Source organism: Lycorma delicatula, chromosome 11 (assembly GCF_047948215.1).
Source record: "Lycorma delicatula isolate Av1 chromosome 11, ASM4794821v1, whole genome shotgun sequence".
Taxonomy (NCBI): Eukaryota; Metazoa; Arthropoda; class Insecta; order Hemiptera; family Fulgoridae; genus Lycorma; species Lycorma delicatula.
Window position 1 is genome coordinate 66,187,592 of NC_134465.1, and position 26,053 is coordinate 66,213,644.

The following is a 26,053-nucleotide window of genomic DNA, read 5'->3' on the forward strand; positions in this document are numbered from 1 at the left end:
AGTTACGGTGGTGAACACATTCGGAATGTCGTTCAGGGTAGTTTCATTTACCTCGTCATACTGTCTTGAGTTTGTGAGATATAAGTTTCAGGTAGAAAATATCCCATTGTTGATAGGGGATTCACAAAATGAATTTAACATACCCTTTTCTTATAATGAGCTAAGGTATGCCTTGAGTAATTCTCATGACACTTCCCCCGGAAATGATAATATCAGGCTCAGTATGTTATCATACCTCCTAGATAGTGCTGTACTATTACATCTTTCGTGTATCTATAGTAGAATATTCTATGACCATGTGTTTACAGATTCTTGGTCAGAGGCACTGGTAATCCCCATACTGAAACCTGGTAAAGATAAATCATGCTCCACAAGTTATCATCCTGTTTCCTTGACCAGTACTCTATGTAAGGTGATGGAATGAATGGTAAATTGACATCTAGTGTGGTACCTTGAGAGAAACGTCTTAATTACCCCAGAACAATGTGGTTCTCGCCAGGGCAGATAATCAAGCTGTTATTCAAAATGCCTTTTTACTTCGCCTATACCTGGTTGCTGTATTTTTTTATTTACAAAAGGCATACAACACGGCATGGTGGAGCGGAATCCTAAATACACTTCATGAATGGGGTATACAAGGTAATCTTACATTTATCTGGGGTTTCCTCAGTAGTCTGTCCTTTCGATTTGGAGTTGGTTGGTATCTGAAAGTTTCAAACTGAAAAATTGAGTATCCCAGTCCTTAGTGTTCCTTTGTTTGGCATAGCCATAAATAATATTACAAACTGCGTGCGAAAACCTGTTATGTGTTCTTTATTTGTAGATTATTTTTCTAATCACGAAGCATGTAGAACGATAGCTACAGGTGATGAGAGACTTCTATAAAACACAATAAACTGCTTAGAATAGTGGTGTGAATCTATGGAATCACGTTTATTCTGGAAAAGTAAAGTGCATTTGCTTTTCACAATTGAGGGAACATGTTGACCCTCAACTATATTTACATGGTGAACAATTTGAAGAATATATGCGGGTTTGACCAACAACTTATGTGGGTAACACATTTGAAGGAGCTGAAGGTAGAATGACTAAAAATGTTAGACATGGTGAAAGTTCTGCCTAATACTCATTGGGGAGCTGATCATACATGTGTGTTGCATTTCAATTGAGCTCTGATCCATTCCCCGTTAGACTACAGTTGTGTAGCTTATTCATCGACGTGGGCCATTGCTCTAAAGATGCTTGATGCAGTCCATCATTTATTTAGCCATAGTGCTACAGGTGCGTTTGGGTCAAGCCTGGTAAGTTTGCTGGTGGATAGTGTTAAGCCATCTCTTTGTAATAGACAGAAGCAAATGATATGTTCCTATGTGGGAGGCATTAAAGTGCAACCAAGTCATCCAATCTTTATTGTGGTATTCTCAAACCAGGCTGTAAATTGTTACAGGAACAACGTAGATCTACTGTTCTGCTAGGCATCAGAGCTCAGCACCTTTAATCAGTTGTAAAGAAAAGAAGGCCCTTGGTGATCTTCTCTTGTTAATAGTTGCTTTGATCTTTGCCAGTATAATAAAAAGAACATAAATCCAATTATTTTGTGAAACAAATTTTATAATATTATAAATACCCTGAATCCTGATGTTAAAGTTTTTATTGATGGCTCTAAAATCGTTAATTCTGTGTGTTGTGCTTTTGTGGTTGACAACAGAACACACATATTTGCCTCCCATTATTTCTTGAATGCCTTACAGGCAATTAATGATGTGTACTCCTGATAACCCTGTTGTCTGTGAGATTCAGTGTATTTCGCAAATGAACCACCGTAATGCAACTGTGAGCTTCTATTGGATCTCCAACCATATTGAGATTTCAGGCAATGAGCACGCTGATAGTGCCGCAAAGTAGGCTTTTTTCCAGCTTCCTTTCACCAATTGTGTCGGGTCCAATGATCTTTTCTGTTTACTGAATTGGGTGATTTATGATGAATGGAATGCTACCAGGAACAATAAAAATTCAGCCAATTAAGAAAACTATGTTACCAAGGAGCTTCAACTGCAGAAATAACCGTTGAGAGGAGGTTATTATCTGCTGTTTGCCAATAGGGCACTCTAGGCTCGCTCATGGATGTATGATGACTCAAAAGATGCACAAGTTTGTGCTCGCTACAACTACAAACTAACAGTGCACCACATCCTTGTGATTGTATTGCATCACGTAGCATTTCGTCCCAAGTTTAAACTAGGGGCTAACATACTACTGAAGGGGATAATGAAATGCTTTCTTATGTTTTACGATTTGTTAGGGCACTTCATTTGTATTTAAATTTCTGCAGTGTGTTTCAACAGTTCGTGCTATTTACGAGCAGGTAATATATTAATTGCGATATATAATATGATGTGTCTTTGTGTGTTTATTTCACTTTTAGTATGCGTTACAGGCTTTTTACTTTGAAGATGTGTTTTTGCGTTGGTGGGTTTTAATTTTTAAATGTCCATTTTTTAAGTGTATTTTTTACAACAAATATATCATGTCTGGACGACGATAACACGAAAGCTTTTTTGCCCAGAAAATCCAAAATCTCTTATCTAGAAGGGAAAGTAAAAAAGCTTAAACCCCAAATAATCATATTGTAAAATGTATTAGGAATAATATTAAAAATGATGGAGAGAATTTAAAGGGAATGTGTGAAATTAAATGTAATGAATGTAATAAAATTTATATTGATAAAACTAACAATTTAAAAAAAAACATTTATGGAAGATTAAAATGCTTAGAGAAACTGAAAGAGAAGTGTCTTTCTTTTTCTTTTTTCCTGTTTAGCCTCCGGTAACTACCGTTTAGATAATTCTTCAGAGGATGATATGTATGAGTGTAGATGAAGTGTAGTCTTGTACATTCTCAGTTCGACCATTCCTGAGATGTGTGGTTAATTGAAACCCAACCACCAAAGAACACCGGTATCCACGATCTAGTATTCAAATCCATGTAAAAATAACTGGCTTTACTAGGACTTGAACGGTGTAAATCTCGACTTCCAAATCAGCTGATTTGGGAAGACGCGTTAACCACTAGACCAACCCGGTGGGTCAAAGAGAAGTGTCTAACGTAGCCGCTAATTTGTTGCAGTGTAAGCGTAAGTATTACTGATTATAAAAATAATTTTAAAAAATTTCAAATTTTTTACAACAGTAAAAAATGAGTATGCTTGAAAAATATTATATTTATAAACTTAAACAAAAGTGTGAAATAATTAATCAACAGATCGTTGTTGAAGATGATGTTTTAATTGAAGATATAGTGCGTTGTAGCAGTTGGCAAATGTTTATGAACGTAGTTTCGTGACGTTTTAAAAGTACATCGTTCCGGTACAGTTAGTTACAATGGCGCTGTGTTTACGAGTTTTCTGATGCCTGAGTTTATGTTTTTTAAGCTTTTATTTCTTTTTGGTTTTTGTTGATTTGAATGTAGAATTATGTACCTATTGATGATACGAGTTTCGAATAAGAAAAGTCGAATATTTCTATTACTTTTTTCTCTGTTAACGAGTTTGGTGGTAAGTTTGATATGTATATTTATATAAGATAATCTATCCATTCCTGATATATATTTATAAGAAGTCTACCAAAATACTTATAACATTAAGTTTACATTACATAAATATGCTCTAAGGCAGTTGTAACAATATTAATTAGTTTATGAACGATTTTCTAGACTTACGGACGTTGGCATTTTTTAAACAGAATTCTCTTTCCGTAAAATCGGATTTGGGCATTTTTTGAATAAAATTCTGAAGTTTGTAAAACCGGACGTTGGTTTTATAAGGGTTTAAGTTTACATTATTGTATTCGTAAATATGCTGTATATCATCACCAGGCAGAATATGTTCTAGCCTCAATCAACTTCTAATAAAATATCTGTTGTCGTAATTTACCATTCTATCTTAATTAAATTATTCTTAAGTTCTCTGTGATAGTTGACTAGGGACTCTTTGTTTCCTTTCCAGAAGATTGCAAAAAAAAACCTGTCTTAGGTATTTGTATGGTCAACTTGTTTATTCTAAAATTTAGAATCGATTCTTTGTTTATAATAAACATGTTTATTTTGAAACTATCAAAATAGTTTTCTCAACTTAGATTGATTGGTTAGGAAATTTTAGAAATATGATCAATTTTCAAACGTCCACATTTCATCCATTTTTTACAATATCAAAACCATTTTTTGTAACCTTTATCCCTTAATTGCAATGAAAAGAGTTTTTTTTTAATCCTATGCATAAGTTTGAAATTCCCGTTTATTTTTCTGATGTTTCGTTTTCTTTCTTCCAGATGAGATAAAAATATCTTTTCATTTTAGCGCATCTGGTTTCTTTCTTCGCTCCATTTTAAAACTGGATTTGATATTTTCTTTTCAACTTAAGGGTTCTTTATTCCTTTTGTCATATCTTTATACTGGAGATATGAATTATTTTAATAAAAACTGTTTGAGTATTCTGTAATAATATTACTTTAAGGAAAAAGAAAATAATGAAAATATAAGACATATTGTAATTCCATGAATGATGTTATAAATCAATTTAAACAAGAACTGTGATTTACTGTTTACAGAAATATATTTGTTAGCTTGTTTCTTGAAATTTCCTTAAAGTCTCTTAATTTTGAATTTTATCAATTCACTAATTGTAAAAATATTTTAGAAAACTAATTTACTTTTCTAAATTAGTTTTTTTTGTTGTTTAAACGATTTTCCACTTGCTTAATTAGGAAGTTGTTCGATTTTAATTTTAAAAGACAACTTTTTGTGTCGTACTTTTTCAACTTGTTCAAATTTAAAAAAAGAGAATGCATATATATATTGAAGTGTTATGTTATTAAATAGCTACTAATATTTTATTATGCCCTTTCTTTTTCATGTTAATCCTTTATTCAACCTCATGCATTATGTATCCACATTTTAACTTCTGCTTCTATTCCTCTGTTACTCTCACCACGTCTTCACATTTCTGCTTACATTCTCCCTCATCTTAATTATCCATCATCTCCTGGGTCCTTCTTTGGTCTTATTCCTTTCTTCTTTGTTTTTCCTGTAATTACCATTCAGATAGTACTTAAGAGGATGAATGAGGATTGATATGTATGAGTGTAAATGAAGCGTACTCTTGTACCCTCTCAGTTCGACCATTCCTGAGATGTCTGGTTAATTGAAACCTAACCACCGGTCCACGATCTAGTATTCAAATCCGTGTAAAATTAACTGACTTTACTAGGACTTGAACGCTGGAAACTTTTGACTTCCAAATCAGCTGATTTGGGAAGACGTGTTCACCACTAGTCCAAGCCGGTGGGGTTTGGTCTTATTCCTGCCAACATTATTCCTACAGTCTTATCATTCTCTCCATTTACTTCAAATTATCTGCATCTACAAATTCTTTTCCATACTAGTAACTCCTTAATTTTCTCTGCTTGTTTTTGCCATCACATCCTCTCTTTTCTAATTAATTTTACTTTCTCCTAAATTTCATTATTTCTGTTTTTACTTATTTTAAAATTGAATTTGTTACCAATAAAACATTCATTATTTCCTGCAAAATGTTTTATCAAACTTTAGAAAAAAGTGGAGATTTCAATTCATCTTGTATTTTCTTATGTATGTTTTTTATATTTTTTTTATAATATACGTATTTTACAACCCAAATAACAATATCGTTGCATAAATCCTTTTTAAAAGATTGTTAGTTTTACCAATATAAATCTTATAACATCTTATTTGATACATTCCCCTTTCCATCATTTTTGTTATTATTATTCCTAATATATTTTTATATGATAATTTGGGTTGAATTGTATTTTTATGTTATGTTTTTATTTTTTTTATAATACGGCAGCTTTTTGATTTAGCCCATACAATATTTAAGAAAAAGTATTACATTAAACATAATTAACTTTTAAAAGCTAGTAAATAAATTGATGTTAAAAAACCATGTAAAAAAAAATATTTATCCAATTATTTAACACTTCAATGGAGCTACTGGGCTGTTAGACCAGAGGTAAATTTCGTTTTGCAATAGTGGCAATCCTGTTTTGCTAAGATTGCTGCCTGTCTCACTACCTTCTTATACGACCCCCCCATCACCTTACCAAAGATTTTTTTTAGTTATGATTAATCATTTAGCGGTGGCATGTCGATAACTCCATACCCGGTAGCTCCAGTAACATATAGTTTCTCTATGGTCTGTTATACCAGATAGCTACAGTAACAGTGTGAACTTATAATGTTAGTTTGTGGGAAAAAATGGATCGTCCTTCTACGACTCAATCTGTGCATACGTGATGAACAATTTGTAGAATGCATTTGTAAGGTGTTAGACACCTAGCAATTCATTAACTCACCTAGCAGTTCATTAACTGCTAGGTGATGAATCAGTTTGTGAGGAAGAATTTTGTTTCTTCAAATTTAGATATAGACTCAGCAGGGACTGCGGGACTGCTTCTTATTCAGAAAGTGATGACGAATCGGTAGAAAACAGCCATGAGTATATCCAAGATTGAGCATGATGTAGATTTACAACAGCCTGACTTCTACTACGGTATTTGTAAAATGAAAAATAATTGTGTAGAGGCACCTGGTTTTCAGTGGAGTAGTCTCTTATTCTATAGGCTTCTCAACCTTGCTAGTATCAACAGTTTTTTTTGCATGTGCTTTGTTGATTGTCCAATGGTCACACATTTCAATTTTGTCAAAGATTTGGGAAATGATTTGATCAAACCACACCTTCAGTGAAGGCTTGAAACAACTAATCTACGGCGCGATGTAAAACACAGCATCATGATTGCTCTATGAGGTAACAAACTTCCAGCAATTCCAGAGGGAATTCCTTCCAATCAATTAGAGAAGTGGAAAACCTGCAGCAATTGCCCATTTGCAAAAGAGAGATAAAACCCATTATAAGTGTATAAAGTGTTCCAGTGATATTTGTCTGGAATGTAGCCAAAAGGTTTGTAATAACTTTGCAGTCATATGTATGTAAACTGGAAATCTTTTTCAGTTCAAATATATGTATGTCTTCAAGAGATTTTTGTATTTTTTTTTAAATGTATTTTTCTATTTTTTGTATAAAAAGCAAACGTTATGGCACTTTTTGTATTTGTAATTCTTTTTACTATCTTGGATAAAAAATATTTATAAAACAATTCTATGAAAAATGTTTATTTTTTATACAAGTAATATTTTGTATTTTTATAAACCAATTCATAGTTTTTGCATGTATTTTTTGTATTCTTACATGAAGAATCTAGAGTGTTAAATTTTTTATTTCTTTTGTTATTCTGTGCTGTAGAACTGTGATATATTTGTTACTGTATTTTTATTTATAAACATTTTGGTTTATCAGTGTGTGTGCTCTCCTATATTACATCTATTCAAAAAAGATGATTTTAGTTAGTTGGAATGATACCTCCCATCTGTTGATAGATATGAAACTTATTATGGTGATACGCCAAGGTTTCCACTGACCAAAAGCATAAGAACATAGAAATAAAAGAAAATTTCATTATCTTTAAATCGTGTAATATCTGTCTAATACAGTATAAGAAAGTATATATCAATTTAAGAGGTAGATCTTTAGGGTGATTAACTCATTCACTTTTGACACATTCCCCTCTCTAGGTAGATCTTAAGCTACATTATTCTTGTTTTATCTTTTAACAACTCTATTCCTGCCTTCTCACACTTCCGTTACTTTCTTAAAGGTCTTGGAGGACTTTCTTAAAGGAATTAACACCGTAATTTTTTGAGTATTTATTTAAATAAATTCAGTAATTATTGCAATTTATTATTTAAATAAATAAGCACTCCTGTTAATTAGTCAAGGTTAGCGAGCAAAGCAGCGTAGGTTAAGTTTGGTTAAATTATATTTATAAAATAAATAAATATAAATAACCGTTTATTAAAATTAATAAAGAGACTGTTTTGAATCTATGTTAAACTCTATATCGGCCCATTTTCCACCGAAATCCGATCGACTACTTGTTTTTAAATAAAGCTGTAGCTGCGGTGGCATTAATACGTAACTACCACTGCATTTACTACAAAATGAAACCATACTCTTTTGCTTGGAAGGATTAAGTAGAACAGAAACGTTAAACTTGTCGATGTAATTAGATTTTTATTATAATTACTCAATATTTCCCAATGGATTTACAATATTATAGCTTAGAAGTCCTTCAAAAAGTAAAATATTTAAATTTTTGTGAATTAAAATCTGGCTGTTAGATCACGGTTTGGTAAATGTAAATGTGTATTGTGTAGCCCAATAGATATTAGTAAATTTAAAATTCTAATATTTCATGCATTATTATTAATGCGCTTTAAAAAAATGTTTATTCCTAAAAAAATATCATTATCAACATGTTTCAAATCAAGAATTAGAATATGATTACCACGGAATAATATAAAGTACTAAATACAAAAGTGTTTTTAATAATTTAACAGATCAATTTTTTGGAAATTAAATTGTAAGATTTTTGTACAAATATATTTCTTATTTGAGTTTTTAAATTTTCTGATTTATGATTTAATAATTAATAACTTCTAATTAATCTTATTAATCTATTAATGCCTTCCTACTTTTCTTCTAACTCTTTCATGATTTATTCTGTCCTGACTATATTTATTTACTGTCTTCACATAAGTATATAAAAGTTGCTGTTGTATCATACATCTATTCTAATTATTTCATATTATTTCTCTTTTTTATTAATTAATTATTTACATGTGATGGTGCCCTAATTTCCACACAGTTTCCCTTTATCCGTTCCGATAAATGCTAAATACTTCTTTTTATTATACTTTACATTCACGGCACAGTTTATGTAATGTATTATATACTACTAAAAAAACTAAAAAAAGTTATCATTTTTTTTACCAGATGCTTTTGAAAAAAATACTGTTACTAAATGCGATTAAACTTTTTAATTGATTTTATATTAATTTTCTTTTGAATTTATTAGGATATGCTTGATGTAATTCAAGGAATGACCAGTATTTGTTTCCACATCAGAATAAGATTTTTTTTTAGTGTAGTTTTATACCATTGCCTGATATTGCCTGTAATTAATTAACTACAAGATTGTTTAATTTCATTTATTCTTCTTTGCGAAATTTAATTTGTAAAATAGTTCATGGTGAAAATTTTTCATTAAATATGTAATTATTAAACAGCTTAATTTTATGTAAATAGTAGAAGTAAAATTAATATTGGTTTCCAGGTAATATTATACAAATAAATATTTTATTCTGATTCATACATTAAATAAAACGCTTATGGAACGCATAGGTATGCTACTTCATTGATAAACAGCATTTACCAGGTTGGATCAAGGGAAACTGTACTAAACTTGATTAAAGTATCTTTTAAAACCAAAAAATGCTTTAACCACAATAACTAATAATTTAAATATAAACATGAGATAATATGGTAAATATTTGAAGATACTAAATATGTTAAATAAAAGCATTAATGATCATTTTCTGAGCACATATTTATGTAAACGTATAAAATTCAGGTCATTTTTATTTTATTTTCTTAATGTTATGTAGAAATTTATCTAAGGGTAATATTTAGTTTTCTAAAAGAAAATCTTTTAATTTTGTTTTAAATATATTGGTGGGAAGATTGTTTTAACAGATAATTAATTTAATAGAAATTTCAAGTGAAGTGTAATAAGGGGCTTTCTTATAAGCCAAAGTATTGTATCGAGTTAACATGTAAACAATTGTCTGGTTTCATAATCATCATCATATGATTATCTGTGCTTAGACAAGTCCCTTGCACCATGTCTGCCTATTCTTCTCTATTCCCAGGTAAAATTTTATTACCTTAATATTTCCCATTTCCTTTTAGGTTGTCTATAATCTTTGCTTGTTTCCAGCCTTTCTCTTTTGCACCTTCTAGCATCACTTACGATTGTACTTTTTTTCTCATTATGTTTTGCGCCAGTTGGTTTTTTATTCTGAATTAATGAGTTAATAATATACAGTTTCCCCTTGATCGTTCCCGATAAATGCTAAATATGTCCTATTATTCCTGATGGTTCATGTTAGGTCCTATTATTCATGAATCTTTTTGAACGTATGTAAATAATGATACCTTACTCCTTCTCCTAGGCCAAACGAATCTGTTAGAGCGCTTTACATTCTTGGCGTAGTCTATGTAACTTCTATTCTTGATATTATGTGCTCTTTATGTGTAACATTTTATTATGTAACATATGTTCTTGTTAACTCAGCTCATTACATCTTCATTTTTCACTCTGTCTTAATATCTCCTTCTCCAATCTTCTTCAGATCCACATTTTAAATGCCTCCAGCACTTTTCACTGTTTTATAAATGTGACAATGTTTTATATCTAAACAGAAGTACCTTCCAATTATACCGCTTAACAAGACTGCTTTTTCAAGTTTAACTCTTCTTTGCTATCTAATAACAATTTTTTTTCTATTAAATAGTTCCTCAGCCATTGCTGTTCTAATTTTTGGCTCATTTTCACTTATCCTATTCTCTGCACTGTTTTAAATATGACTGGTGTTTTTACTTGCCCGATTCTTTCTTCTTTTGAGCAGCGAGTCATTGATTTATAGTCTTCTATTCTAATTATTTTAATTTTCCTAACATTAATTTTCATTAAATATTCTAGTATATTATCATGTCATTTGCCACATATATTGTGCTTTCTCTCCTAAAAAGAAAAAAATCATTTATGAACCGTGAAATCATTCCCCTTGCTTCTACACTCATTCCTTCATAATCATGTAGAACGTTTTTGAACATATGTAAATAATGTTACCTTACTCCCTCTCCTAGGCCAAACCAGTCTGTTAGAGCACCTTAGCAGGTAATTGAAATAATGAAGAATATATACAGATATTATAAATTTCTACATACATAAAACACATTACTGTAGAAACTTTTCCATGCTTGAGTATAAGCCAGAAAAATCAATTTTACAATATAGTAAATTTGGAATTGATTCTTTTTTTCCAATATGATTTAATAAATAATGTAATACTTATTTTTAAAAAAAAATAACTTAATTGCAACAACAAAAAAGTATATAATTTTATACATATGTATATATAATGTTATAAATAAATACAAACGGCAAAGTTAAAAAAATTAGACTAAAGAAAAGTGAACCACCATTAAGACATTATTTATATTAAAAATCTTGTAATCTTTCAAAAAGTTGAAAAAAGGAATACCGATAATGAAGGAATTAGCTGAAATATTAAAATTGAAATTCATTTTGCATGTTTATCGTGTGTGTTTGTAGTCCATGGAACTGAATAAAACTTTTTGCCGTTTCTTAGATCCTGAACAGAAGGATGTTAGAAATTTTTGAATTTTTTTTATAATTTATCTCACCATTTTCTGTATTTTAATTTTTTATTTTGAGGGATGTACAAAGGGAAGTCATATATATTTAAAAACATTTATTCATAATGTAATATATTTAAAAACAGTATTACTCTGTTGAATTAAAAAAAAAAAATTATAGTGGCTTCCTAATTGTAAACAACCAATTTTTTATATTTAATGTACTATATTTACCTTAACATTCACGAGTTTGTGTTTAAATAATTAATAAAGACATATCTATTTTTACATGACTGCCCAAAAAGGAGTGTAATGTTTTTAGGGTGTATGTATGCATGTATGTATCTTTGTTTCACCTTAGCAGCTCAACAACCCAACCAAATTAGATGTGTGACCATGCTTTGGAATCCTTATGTTACGGAGAGTGTCATAGGCTGTATAATTACAGTCTATGACCATTATACAACCTATGACACATGTATGTTTAATTTAATACAAACATGTTAAACATACATTTAATACATGTATGTTGAATTGTAACTAAAAGGCCACAAAAAATCATTTTTACGAATCTAAATCCATAGTTTATAGTATTTTCATTATCAATTTAAAATATTTAACTTAATCTGATTGTGCTCGATGATTGGAAAAGACTTTTTGATTGAAGACAGATTGATTTAGGAGGAAAGTGAAGTAATTTGGGAACTGATGCTAGGGCTTGAAATAAGGAAAAAACTTCATAGAAACTTAAGGCTCAGAAAATGCTTTGTTATCAAGTTACGGTTAGCGGAAAATTTCGCCTGGATTTCAGTATCCTCAGTGAAATCAGGTCATTCAGAAATTTTTAAGGTTTGACATACAGTAGCTTTGTTAAATCACTATTAAATGCGTAAATGAAATTATCAAAATGTGTAGAGAATTTAATTTTGAGAAAATTTAAGTCATTAAATCAGTGAAAAACAAAAAGAAAGATCAAATTTTATTATTAAAAAGAAAACGTAACAGAAAAATGTGATGAATATAAAAATTAAAAGCGGCTGTTTTTAGTGCAGTAGAGTTTGATCTTCAAAAGATTAGGTTGGCAACAGTAACTGTATGTATGTTTTGAAGATATATTTGAATAGTACTCGTAAGATTGTGGTCATGTGTTAATAAAACCCACCGGTTGGTCTAGTGGTAAAACTCGTGGTAAAAGCCGATTTCAAAGTCGAGAGTTCTAAGATTCAAATCTAATAAAATTAGTTAGTTAGGAATAGTTAGTTGCTTTCATTCCGGATTTGAATACTAGATCATGGATATCTTGTTCTTTGGTAGTTGGGTGTCAATTAACCACGCGTCTCAGGAATGGTCGGCCTGAGTCTGATAAAAATCGTTTACCTATATATTTACACAGATATTGATGAGTTGCTAATGACTTTAATTGTTGATGCGACTATAAATGAAAAATACGTGCTAATAATAAACATCACCATGTTCAGGTTTTAATTATTCATTTTTTAATTATTCATTTACATGTAACTGAACTAAATATACATGTCTATAATCGGTTTAAATATTTTTTTGTTAAGTGTGAAATCAGATAGATATATAAATTTGTCTTATACAGATTTATTTTCTCTCTTTCAATTGCTGTATTTTAACTTTTCCTACGAGATTTTATTCTTATATCAGAAATATAAAAATTGTAATCGGTTGATTATTTATCTATAAATGAAAAGTAAACTAAGTGTTTCTGTCACTTTCCATTAAACATTTTTATTAGTGCTTGTTCGCATACAATGTTTTTCATATTAATTATAAACTTGATGTCACCAAAATAATTACTTTCTGAAATTTATTAAGTAATAATTTGGTTGTTTATGTCTGTACAAAATTTTAAATTATATAGCTCGTATTTGAAGTATGTACTGACGTCGACAACACTTACTTATTGATGTAACTGCAGGCCTAAAATCTTTTAACATTTTTAAATTTCTGTGATTTTTTTTGCTATAAATTAAATGACAAAAAGAAAGATCAGCGTCTAAGCTTCCAGAGGTTATCAGTTATTTACTTTATGAAAAAATGTTTACATAAACTCTATCTCACTTCCTTGAGATTTCTATTTATCCTAAACTACAAATTTCAAAATATTTAACCTCCACTACCTTTGTATTTTATCCATTTTGTTGTCACTAAATGTGCCTTGAGTAACTTGAGGTTACTCTTTAATTAAAAGTGCGGTGTTTAACAATGACATAGGTTTATTTCTATCCAGAAGAATTAATGTGCTTCTCTGAAGGTCTGTGCGTACTTGATGCTTCTAACCTTGTACACGTCAGCACAAAAGCTTATTTACTTTAAATGTTCATTTTGTTTTTCATAATTTGGTTAAATCATGTATTTTTTTAAACATGTACATCTATGTACTATGTATTTGTTTAACATGTACATCTGATAAAGCAGATGACATTTAAATCGCATACAGTAGTAGTCGCCTTGGGTTTGGAAACTAACCCTAAGTACAGTAATTCTTGCTGCTTGAAGCATATTTTTTGTTCACATATTGTTAATTCTCTTTTACATTATTATTCTTCCATTATGCTAGTTTAAATCTACAAGGCAATGCTGCAAAATATATCATTAAATAGACCATTATAAACTATTCCCGTGGCAGTTGTCCAAGCGGAATATTGTTCAATCACCAGACAGGTGAATTAAGAAATGGGTTGAAGTGTTGAATCCCAAATGCTAATAAATATGATGACGTTACGCTATAATTCTGCAATAATTACTTCTAGAGCAATACTATTCTACGTTATTTTCAATGAGATGATGTAGCTATTAAAGCATATATCAGATATCTTCTGCTATCACAAACTAGAAAAAAAATGTTTTGGGGTTGTTTCAGGTTTGTACATTACTTCCAGTAGATTGTGTACTGAAAAATAATGAATTTTGTTCAATCTCATTTCCTCCTTATTTATGTTAAACAAAGTACGTAACTCTTTTCTTCTTATTTATGTAAGCCATACAAATATTTTAATTAAGTTGAGTTCAACAGCTTTATAATATATATTTTTCCTTTATAAATACTATTTTTAAGTATTACATTGGGTTTAAAGATGTAAAACAAATAAGTTTTTGAAAGATGTAAATAAATCCGTTCTTAAAAAGATATTATAAATGCACTTATTATTTAAGTTCAATAAGACACATATTCGAACACTTTTTTTTGGTCGTCCAGGCTGGATATGTGAAGACTTAATTTATTGTGGCATTCTTCAGTTAAAGACCAACCGGGTTATGTCTTACAAATCTTTTAACATATCAATTTATGGCTCAATAAAGGAGTTTTACGGTTGCCTATTACCCAATGAAAGCAGCCTACAACTTAACTTCTTCATTATCAACAAGTAATTTTATTTAATTCTTATTATATTTATCATTGTTAATTAAGACTGTTAATTTATAATGAACAGAAAACAATTAATTAGACAGAGAAGATCAATTAAATCCTTTATAACAAGAATCTGTACTTTTTAGAAAAATATAATGTTTCTCAACTTGATACTGATATTCATCTTTTACAAATTAAATTGAGAAATCTTCAAGCGTTGCAAGGCAAATATGATGCCATTCAAATGCAACTTGAAATTGAAGATGATTTGTGCAGATTGTGTACAGGTTGAAGATGATTTATACAGTTTTGAATGTAAATTGCAATTTGCTTAAAATTATCTATTATTTTAAGCAATCGACCATCGATCAAGAAATTAATGTAGTTATAGCAACTAAGCAAACGCAACTACAACTGATTAATTTACCATTTTTCAGAGGTAATTTTCTTGACTGGCAACATTATTAAGGTTTATTTAGTCATTTAGTGTGTAATAGAAATCATTTAAGTAACCTACAAACACTTGATTATTTCTCCTTTGACTATTTCTCCTTAAGGAGATTCCTCCTTAAAGGATGTAAATTTACCATTTACGAATGAAAATTATACAATTGCCAATAGATATATTAAAAAGCCATTTTGACAAATATTTAATTGCATCCCATAATGTAGATTGTATTTTACTACTAAATTCTATTAAGTGAGAATCATTGGATAATTTATCCAAATTCATCATTGAAGTATCTTCATATGTCAGTGCCCTTGAACCAAGAATAATCCAATCAATACGTATGAATTTATTGTTAAATTGTTAACATCAAAGTTAGATTACGGAAGGAGAAACTTTCAACTCAACAAGATTTCCCATTCTCAAAGATTGCATAGAATTCCTTGAATTTTAGAAGACAGATGCTTGAAAATATTAATGCAAATAAGTCAAACCAGCAAAACATTTCAAGACATATTTCCAAGGGACCAACGAGATACAACAATGGAACAAAATCCTGTACAAATGTTTTAATATAAATGGTAATAAGAAATTCAAGGAAAATAATTTTAGTTATTCAAAATTTAATTATAAACAATGTCTAATTTGTAATTCTAATCGTTATTTACATTGTAGTAAGAAATTTTTAATCTTTCTTATTGAAGAACTGAAGGAATTTCTGGAACATCATAATTGTTTAGTAAAGTTTCAGATGTTTAGTTCAGTTCGTCTTTCAGTTGACGAATATTATTTTCTAAACATGTATGTGAGATTTTTTCTCAAAAACATAACACACTTATTCATATAAATAATATTAATTCTAAATTAAAAGACTATAAGTCTGACAATAATCATACCTCATTTAAGTTGCGATCAAATAAAAACATAATTAATTTTATCTACTGTATTACCAATGATGTACATGGTAATACTCATACATGTCGAATTTACTAGATTCTGGCAGTCAAGCAAATTTTTGTACTTAGGAATTCATATGAAGCTTAGAACTTCCATTTATGAAAAATATTCCGATGTTAGGAATGAATAACATGCTTTCTCATTCTGAATATTGTCTTGAATTGACACTGCATTCTTTATATATGATTTTTTCATTCCAATTGCAACGTGCTATTTTAACAGAAATAACAGATAGCCTACTGACACATGTACCTTTGATATATTGCATTTTAATTTGCTTCATAATGTGTTTCTTGCAGTTCCTAAATTTAATATAACAAATAAAATTTACATCCTTATTGAAGCACAATTTTACTTAAATTTTATTTTACCTACAAAATTTATTTGAAACTTTAAATATCCTGTTTTCCAAGAAAACAAATTGGAATATATTCTTAGTGGTTGTTTCCCTATTAACTCTAAGAGCAATAATACTATTACATCTTTTATTTTTCTCGAAAGGATTCTACAAACCTTTCGACTGTACTTAAGAACTTAGGAAAATTGAGGAATTTAATACTGATATTCCATTTAATGAAAGTTATATTTGTGAAAAAACCTTTTCAATTCAATTCTACTCGAAAAAATCAAGCTAGATTTGTAGTGACATTACCGTGTAAACCCAACAATATAAGGTTAGGTGATTCATAAGTGGAAAGAAACAATTTTTATCGTTGGAAAGAAGGGTAAATAATGATCTCAATCTTAAACATGATTATTATGACTTTGGTCATATGTTATTACGTAACTCCGATAATATGTTAATCGACAAATCAAATGTATGATAATTACCCCATCATCCGGTATTTAAATCTACTAGTCTTAACAACCAAACTTTGGTGTGTGGTCTTTGATGGTTCTCTAAAATCACTAGCGGTTTATCTCTAGTGATTTTAGAGATAAACGATACTCTATTTTAGATTTTAACGATAATCTATCAGGTGGGCCTGTTGTCCAACAAAATTTATTTTCTATTTTGTTGGAAACCAGTCAGGAAAGGATATTTTAAAACAAAAATTATTTCCAGAAATGAAGAATATGAACAACTTAAAGTTTTGCACGAAAGAGAAGTTGGTTTTCCTCAAATTTATGATATAAAAGGTTTTGTCTTGTGCATTATAATGGTGCTTTGTGGTTAGTTTGTGTATTATCTAGAAAAGAATCAACAGAAGAAGCGGAAGTAAGTTTTCCTCACTTTCAAGGTCCATCTCCTTTTTATGTTTTTCCAGCACACAGTGATATTTTAATATTACCTTGACAGGAAATACTAACAGAAGTTAATCCGTAAACTGTTTCTGGACATAGATACACATTATCTGAAAAGGAAATTACTTGGGCAAATGAAAAACTTCATTTGGTATTTCAAATAACCAAATAAACACTTTTAAAATTTAACTCGATACCAGAATGTTCTTGGTATAATTTTTAAGTAGCAATAATTAAAAGCCAATGAAAATATCAGATTACATTTATTAAATCATTATAAAAAATTTAATTATTTAGAAGCATTACTTTGAAAAATTAATTAGTACGTTACCATTCTCTCTTTTTTTGATTAGGTTCTGGAATCGCTGCAAGATATTTCTTCAGAGGATGATATATATGAATATAAATGGAGTTTAGTCTTGTACAGTCAGGTTAACCATTCCTGAGATAGGCAGTTAATTGTAACCCAATACCAATATCCTTAATCTAGTAAAATTCAAATCTGTATAAAAGTACATATCTGTACTGCCTTTACTAGGATTTGAACCTTAGAACTTTCTTTTAAACAGATTTGAATACTAGATCATTAATAACGGTGTTTTCCTTTTGCGGTTGAGTTTCAATTACAACCACACATCCTAGGAATGGTTGACCTGAGATTGTACATGACTAAATTTCATTTATGTTCATACATATAATCCTCTGAAGTAATACGTTACATTCCAGAGACTAATCAGAAAAAGACAGTACATTAGCGTTAATCAATACATAAGTGCTGTTGATTTATTTTATGAAACTATTGTTAAAATTAATATAAACTAAATATATTTATTTAAAATAATTGCTACTGGAGTGAAACTGTTAATTTAAGAATTTATAAAACTTTAATTTGAAATTCTTATTGATTTGCCTTACTTTCTGTATACTGTGCAAGATTTTAATATTGTCAAAATGTACAAATCGCGAATGCCATAACTGTAATTATTTAAAGATCTGCTTTATTATATTTTAATTATTAGTCATACAGATATTATTCATATTACTCTTCTATTAGAAGAAATAAGTCTTGAGAATTATATTTTATACATAATTATGTTTTATACTTGTGTTTTTATGATCACTTAAAAATGTTTGAGATTTATTGTTTTACATAATATTTATTTATTTATTTGTTTAGTCTTTAACAATTTCATGCGTGACTTTTAAGTTGATGTTATGTGAGTTTATTTAGTTAATTACATATATAACAACCCACCAGGTTGGTCTAGTGGTGAACGTGTCTTTGCTAATCAGCTGATTTCGAAGTCGAGAGTTCCAATGTTAAAGTCTTAGTAAAGGCAGCTACTTTTATACGGATATGAATACTAGGTCACGGATACCGGTGTTCTTCGGTGGTTGGGTTTCAATTAACCACCCATCTCAGAAATGGTCGATCTGAGACTATACAAGACTACACTTCACTTACACTCGTACATATCATCCTCTGAAGTAATACCTGACAGTGATTCCCAGAGGCTAAACAGGAAAAAAATTACATATATAACAAGGCTTATGGGATAGGCTTATTTTTAATGTAGTCATTTAACAATGTAAGGGATAAGTAATTTCTACTAGTTACGTGTGCAAAAATTATTTATCTTTTCATTTTGAGACCACAATCAGTTTTATCAAAATTAAAAAAAAAACATCAGAAAAGGGGAGGAATGGATTGTCATCTTTCTCATCTTCCGTTTCTGTCCGTTATGAGAAGATAAACAACTACTGTGTTGTAAAAATTCTAGGAGTTACTATGAATTACCATTCATCAGACCGCTGTATTCTGTATGTTATATAGACGAATGCCATAACAGAAGTTTTCAATTTCTATTGTATATTGTAAAGGTTACAATTTCTATTAATGTCCTAAAGAATTACAATTAGTATTTACTTTAATTTATTTCATTCATCAAATCTACGAGGTTGTTAAAAAAGTTTAAGAAACAAATGACTGTAGAAAAATGATTATTTATTCAATGACAACACTATTATACTAAAACTTTCAAACAAACACTGCAATTTCCAAATAACACTACTTTCAACATAATTCCTGGCTATATGTAAACTCTTGTATGTTTCTATGAGCAGCTTTCTTATTCCAGTAATAAAGAGTAATTCACCTCAGTCTTTGAGCCATTCTAGACCTGCTCATTATTGCCAAGCTTAGTGAGACAGAAACTCTTCGAAAGGACGATAAAAAAAAAAATCTGATTGTGTGAGATTGAAACTGTAACATGGATGTGGCAACACTTCCCGACCCGACTTTTGAATAGCTTATGACTTTTGTGCAGTGTGGGGGCACATGTCCTTATTGGGGATTTCATTTCATTTTATTTTCTAGCCTCTGACAATAGTACTTACTGTACGTACATTTTTCTTCCAAATAATAGGAATAGATTGTATCTTTAGTCCCAAAACATTGTTAGGATCACTTTACCAGTTAATGTTTAGGTAATGAATTTTACCTGGTGGGTATGATGTTTGAATTTTAGATCAAAAAGATGAATCCAAGTTATGTGATTTAATAAAGCATTACCATCCATTAAAAATCATTGTTTAAGTTTCATACATATTTGAATTCAAGTTGACTGTTTCACAGCACCTATGTTGAATATATTTTGCAGTATTTCAGCTTATTATGGATGATGGAATAGACTGTTCGATACTTGTAATACAAATTTCAGTAATTTCTCAAATTTCTATGTCTGTGATAAAGACCATTAATGCAATTTTGCAAAGCGTCAATAGAAACTTCCATCAGTCTTCTACTATGATGAAAATTGATTACAATTGTTCTGCTCGATCCACTTTGAAAAATTTGCATTATTAATACACTAAATACCACAGCTGCTAGTGAATTTTGGCTGGTTTTTTACACCTTCAGAAAATAAAACCCTTATCACAGCTGCTGTTCTTTTACATTACAGATTTTGAATGGTGCCAGCATTTTGAAATAAACAAAAGAGTTGTAATGAAGGAAATTGTTTTTGGACAGTGGATATTTTCTATGTCAGGGGTATTGGACTTGAACATCAGATAGTTTAAGTTTATTCTATTAAAGTTTTCCTCTGTTGCCATTTTCCTCTTTATTGATTGAATGCCCCTTCTAATTAAAATAACTTTTAATTAGCTGTCAGTTGCTTAGAATCTCTGTTTTATTTTGTGATAAAAAAAGAAATATGTTCCTAAAAAAGTACTTTTTTTTCATATACAGAATTCAATATTTAATAAAATAATTCTATTCTGTGTCTAAAGTTATCTGTTGCTTTAAGATCTATATTAGGGTTCAAGATAAATAACTGTTTTAAATATAGATTAGAATACAGTTACAGTTTTTTAAATAAAATTAATGAATAGACCAAGAGGTTTTGTAGGTCATTCTAAGGTCAAGTTAGAATTCAAAAAATAGGATAGCAGTGTGGATAGCCATACAGAAACATTCCTGAAACTAATAATTAATATATATGTATAGTAGTATATTATTTATGCATAATTGAATTGTAACGTTTTAATTTTTTGATTAATGATTTAATTGAATATATTAGTTAAGTGACAGTATTTATTTCTCTTTTTTTTAAACTTAGAAAATAAATATGATTTTATCGCATTAATAGCTTTTTTAATTGTTGCATATTTATTTATTTCTATTAGCTTGATATATTTATTTTTAAATCATGCATGTTTATGTATGTATTATCTGTTTTTTTAATTTTTTGCTTTCAATTTGCATTTTCAAAAAATAAACAAAATTTTCATATTTCTTAGGTATGTTTTAAAAGTAGAATTTGTCAATTTAAAAAAAATATTACATACCTTTTTTTGTTTTTTCAGTTCTAATTTCAATTTCATTCGGAATGCCTAACCATAGTGCATCTATTCAGGTAAATAATAACTTGTTTTTATTGGTAGTAGATAGATGAATAAATTATGTAGTACAGTTTACTCATGTATTTATTTATCTGTAATACATTTTTTCTACGAATAAACTGACCTGTTACCAATTGAAAGACCTAGGTAAAAATGTATGAATTTAAATTAAAAAAAAGACGTAATGCAGATAAATCCATAAATAAAGCTACTTTAATGCGAGTGTGAAATCAAAATCAAGTTTAAGAAATAAAATATTTTTCTTTAGATCTACTCAAAATAGTGAAAAGTTATACTCTGATATCTTGAAAGTAAAAGTTTTAAATGCAGCATGTGAGGAGTGAGTTAATGATGCAGTTTTAGTGCTGGAGTTTGGTGGAACTCTGCACATTGTACAAGTGTACTGCAACTAAGAATCTTGCCAGCTGTTCACTACACTATGTAACAAGAAACTGTTAACCCGAAACTTAAAAAAATTCATTATCAATTTTGCAAAGTTTACGATGAGAATGCATGATTGAAGATAGCGGGAGGCAACTGTTCATTAATTGTATTTAGAAATGGCCAGACCAATGTCTATGATGAGAAGCAGGTGGCTGATAGTCATAAATAATGAATTGGTTCAGCCCAACAGTGTGGATTTAGATTAATGCAATTCAATTTTATGATTGATTTCTTTAGAACTCTTGATCGATTCATAAAGTTCCCCCTCAGTAATGATAGACGAGTGTTTTGTGCCTGGTGGGATCTAAAATTCTTGTGCGACATAAAGACAGTGGAAAAGATTGTTATTGACCTTTCTTTAGGATTACAACACTAAGGTGATGCTTTCCTGGATAAGTTTTTATTCTCTTTCACCAAAAATATCAAAGAAGCAAATGAACCTCTCAGACAGATAAATTATGGCAATTTGGGACTAAGAGGGTGAACGGTTGATTCATGGGTGTGTACCTAGTTTGGAATTGTGCTATGAGATATATACAAAAAAAAAAGATAGGGCGATTCAAAACAAGCATAACACCACATTGAACTAGGGTATCATTTTCTTGCATAAAAGTGCACGCTTAGTTGCTGCCAGATAAACTTGAACTTTGGTATAATAATTCAAGTTTGAATTATTTGACATCCTTCATAAAGCTGTGATTTATTTAGTGATTACGAACTCTTAAAAGATTAAGAAGCGTCTTGTAACCAGTGCTTTGATGATTATGAGGATGAGCACTTGGAATTCATTGTTAAAGGGTAGATAAGATTACAGGTAAAAAAATTTTAGGATGATACAGTTCAAAAGTTATGTGATAATTTGTGATGAGTATTTTAATTTGGCTGGAGGCAATTTAAAAAAATAAAACTTATGGTTTTAAATTGTATGAAGTAAAAATGTTTTGTATGTGTTAATATTTTTTCAAAATAAATGAACAATTTCTAGGTAGTTGTTGCTTGCATTAAAATATTTGCTTTTACTAACAAATTATTTTATTTCTAAGTCACTGAACTATTTATGTAATTGGTAAACTAAATTGTTTTATAGATCTCTGCTTTTGCGTGTGCAGTGGAGTAATTTTTTTTTAAACTGTTCACTATTTGATATAGAGAAGTAAAAGTATACCTTCAAATTGTATGTAATTGTACTGCTCTTATACTCTTGAATTGTTTTGAGTAAGAAATGAATGTTGTGTTTTGGGTATATCTTACTTTGTGGTATTAAATGGAAAACCTCAAATTTTTTTAATTTTGGTGGTAGCAGCATTATGTCAAGTTTCGACTTTCTCATGACTTAAACGTCTTCTTCTTATTCAGACACATAAACTGGTAATTATATATATGATGACACTATACTTTTTTTTAATATGGTTGAGTGGTATTTGTTTAATTTTTAAATATTACCTTTTTTAACTTAACAGCGTCAACAAAGATGTTACTTCTAAAAATTGGAACAGATCAGGATTGTTGTGTAGAGTGGTGCAGTATATTGTGTAGTAGTAGAATTTAAGTTCATAGTTATGTCATTTAAATAAAATTATTACTGGATTTTTACATAATGGGTTTTACCTCTGATTAAAAAATAACAAAAAGTCTATCTAATATTAGGTCACTCAGGACCTCTCCACTTAATGTCTATATTATCTTGGGATAATATCATGAGATTATCATGAACGGGAGAATAGTGGGTGAGCAACTTAAAACCACAAAAGAATCAATACAGTTGTAACATATAACATTTTATGAATGAAATGAAAAATGAAAACTTAAATTACATTAAATTCTGTATTTACATTAGCAAAAGTTTACATATTTTTACAAAACATTTTTAATGCGAGAACTCTGAACAGCAATGCACTATTGTGTTTGAGTGATCATATCGAGAGTCAGCTGATTCAAAATTCGGGTGAAATGCTCGTTCGGGTGAACTCCTATTGAGGAGTAGACAGGGAGGGCAGAGACTGCTGCCATGGCACCCTATGGTGACTGTGTATGCTTAATTGCTGAACCAGAGAGGGCTTATGAAAAACAAAAAAAAAAATGATAGAAACCTGATATGACAAGAAATACAGCATCAGGTCTATCTGCCAATCAATGTTTTTGAAAAGCCCTTTGCAATAATCGAGATGTTTCAATTAAGTCACGCGTTTCCAAATTTTTTAACCTAAGGGCCACACTAACTCCTCCTCCACATTTTTTTTTTTTAGGCTGTGGAAATGCATTTATACACAGTGTTGGACTCCTGCTGATGGTCTTATCCGACCGCCACTAGCAGACTACCGACTAAAACCACCTCCCCTGTAAGCAGTACACCTTAAACTACTATTAGGCATAACATCAGAGTGGGCAGGCTCCAAAACTGGTTCACTCTTAACTTTAATGAGAGATCAAACCATGTAAAACAGAAACACAAAGAAATGTAACACTGATATGACACAACATGACTCAATGACATAACACTACAACACAAATCTTCTTTTTTTTCAAATTACTATTACAGCAGAAGCCTTACACTAACAATGCAATCCTATTGGCTATATAGGTGTGAATTAAAAATGATAACAAAACTAAAAACAAACATAAACACGAAAAACAACACGACACATCACGAAGTAACACGCTGACGGATAACGCAGTTACAATACGAAACATGCAAGATAACCCCTCAATACAAGTGTTGAGTTATATTCATTCTGTATTATGTTCATTCTTTGGAGGCCCTCCCTTAGGCACACAGCCAATCTTCTTACAAACCTTGTATGACCTAAATCTCTGCATACCAGGCATTAACTTGCACTTTGACTATCCTTAGCCTGGTGCCCTTCTTCACTGCAGTTGAAGAAGGGCACTATCCCAACATTTGAAGCACCTGGCTTCCTCTGCCCACACCTCCGTCCTAGAATGGACCCCGACCTGAAACTCTTTATGAGTGCAGCACCTCCTCGCAGCCACCTTGTCCACATGCAAAACCACATTCCAGGTCTGCCCAAAAGCAGCCCTCTTCGATACAATTAAAGGCGTGCAGCTGGGTTTGAGACGCAGCACTAATACAGTCAATAATTTCTTTTGCTTCCGTGTCCTGACAGACACCCCTAATACTAATGGCGGACATCTTAGAAGGCTTCACCTTACTGGTTACCTTCTCTTCGCTTAACTCTCTTGCATCATCTTTCTAACAGTCCCAGATGCTTCCGCTTTCTCTGTTAGCTTCAGTTCCAACTCTTTTCTGGGACCTTTCCTTATGTAGAGTACCTCCGCACTCTAAGGGCCAAAATCTAGCTAGCTCGTTATACCAACATTCTGTAGTTTTGAATACGCGTAAATTTTTGTTTCGGGTCTAGCCGGAGAGTAAGATATCTATGGTGCAGTGCATGGGGGTGGACTGAGGTCTGTATACAATTTCGGTTGGTACTTATGGGCAAGTGTCAAGGACATTTCATTGCGGCGGAGATAGCATTGCGGATATCCGCCGCAATATGTTACATATTGCGGCGGAGATATATGTAACAATATGTTACATATTGTTACAACTACTTACGACCATGCTAAATGTATAGTATTGATGACATAAGCAGTGACTAGTAAACTTGATACACAACTGCAAACAATTGTCAGTGGAAAGTTACAGCTACATAAATTTCATTAATCATTTAATGTTTAATTTCGTTGTGTGAATTACCTATTTATGTCACTGATTGTAAGTTTTTAGATCTCATATCATTAGTTAGTTAAAATATGTTCAGTTTCATTATGTACGTCAGTTACTGTGTTTCTTAATCGGTTGTTAAATAAACACATTGATTATTATTTTGTATGATTTACTTACATTGTAAATTTTACAAGATACCAGGCATGTCTGTGGGCTGGATTGGTGATACTTACAGGCCAGTATTGGCCCACAGGCTGTAGTTTGGAAACTACTGTCTTACGTTATTACACAGTTGCTATTTGATAAATTTCTAATTTAAATCAAAGAATTTTACAGCAAGATGTTTGTTTTACACTACGTGTGACAACTTACGTTTCGATTTTTTCAGACTGGCAGAAATTATTCTTTGAATATTATCGGCAATGGATTTTAGAGTCTTGACTAAAGGTTGCCTATTTAATTTTTGCATTTGAAACCAGCCTCATCATGTGACACTTTTTAATTAATTTGTGTACGCTACTCTTTTCTGGGATGCTGGCATTCAGAAATTTTTCCATGATTATTTGATGTGTTTCAATCTTGAAAGGATCCAGAACGCACATAAACTTACACTAATAG

General features: G+C 30.4%; 1 pseudogene; it reads left to right on the plus strand.

Moving 5' to 3' along the window:
• Positions 1 to 3,370: 3,370 nt before the first annotated feature.
• LOC142332189 (AP-3 complex subunit delta-1-like) overlaps positions 3,371 to 26,053 on the plus strand; it is a 47,131-nt pseudogene continuing 24,448 nt past the window's right edge.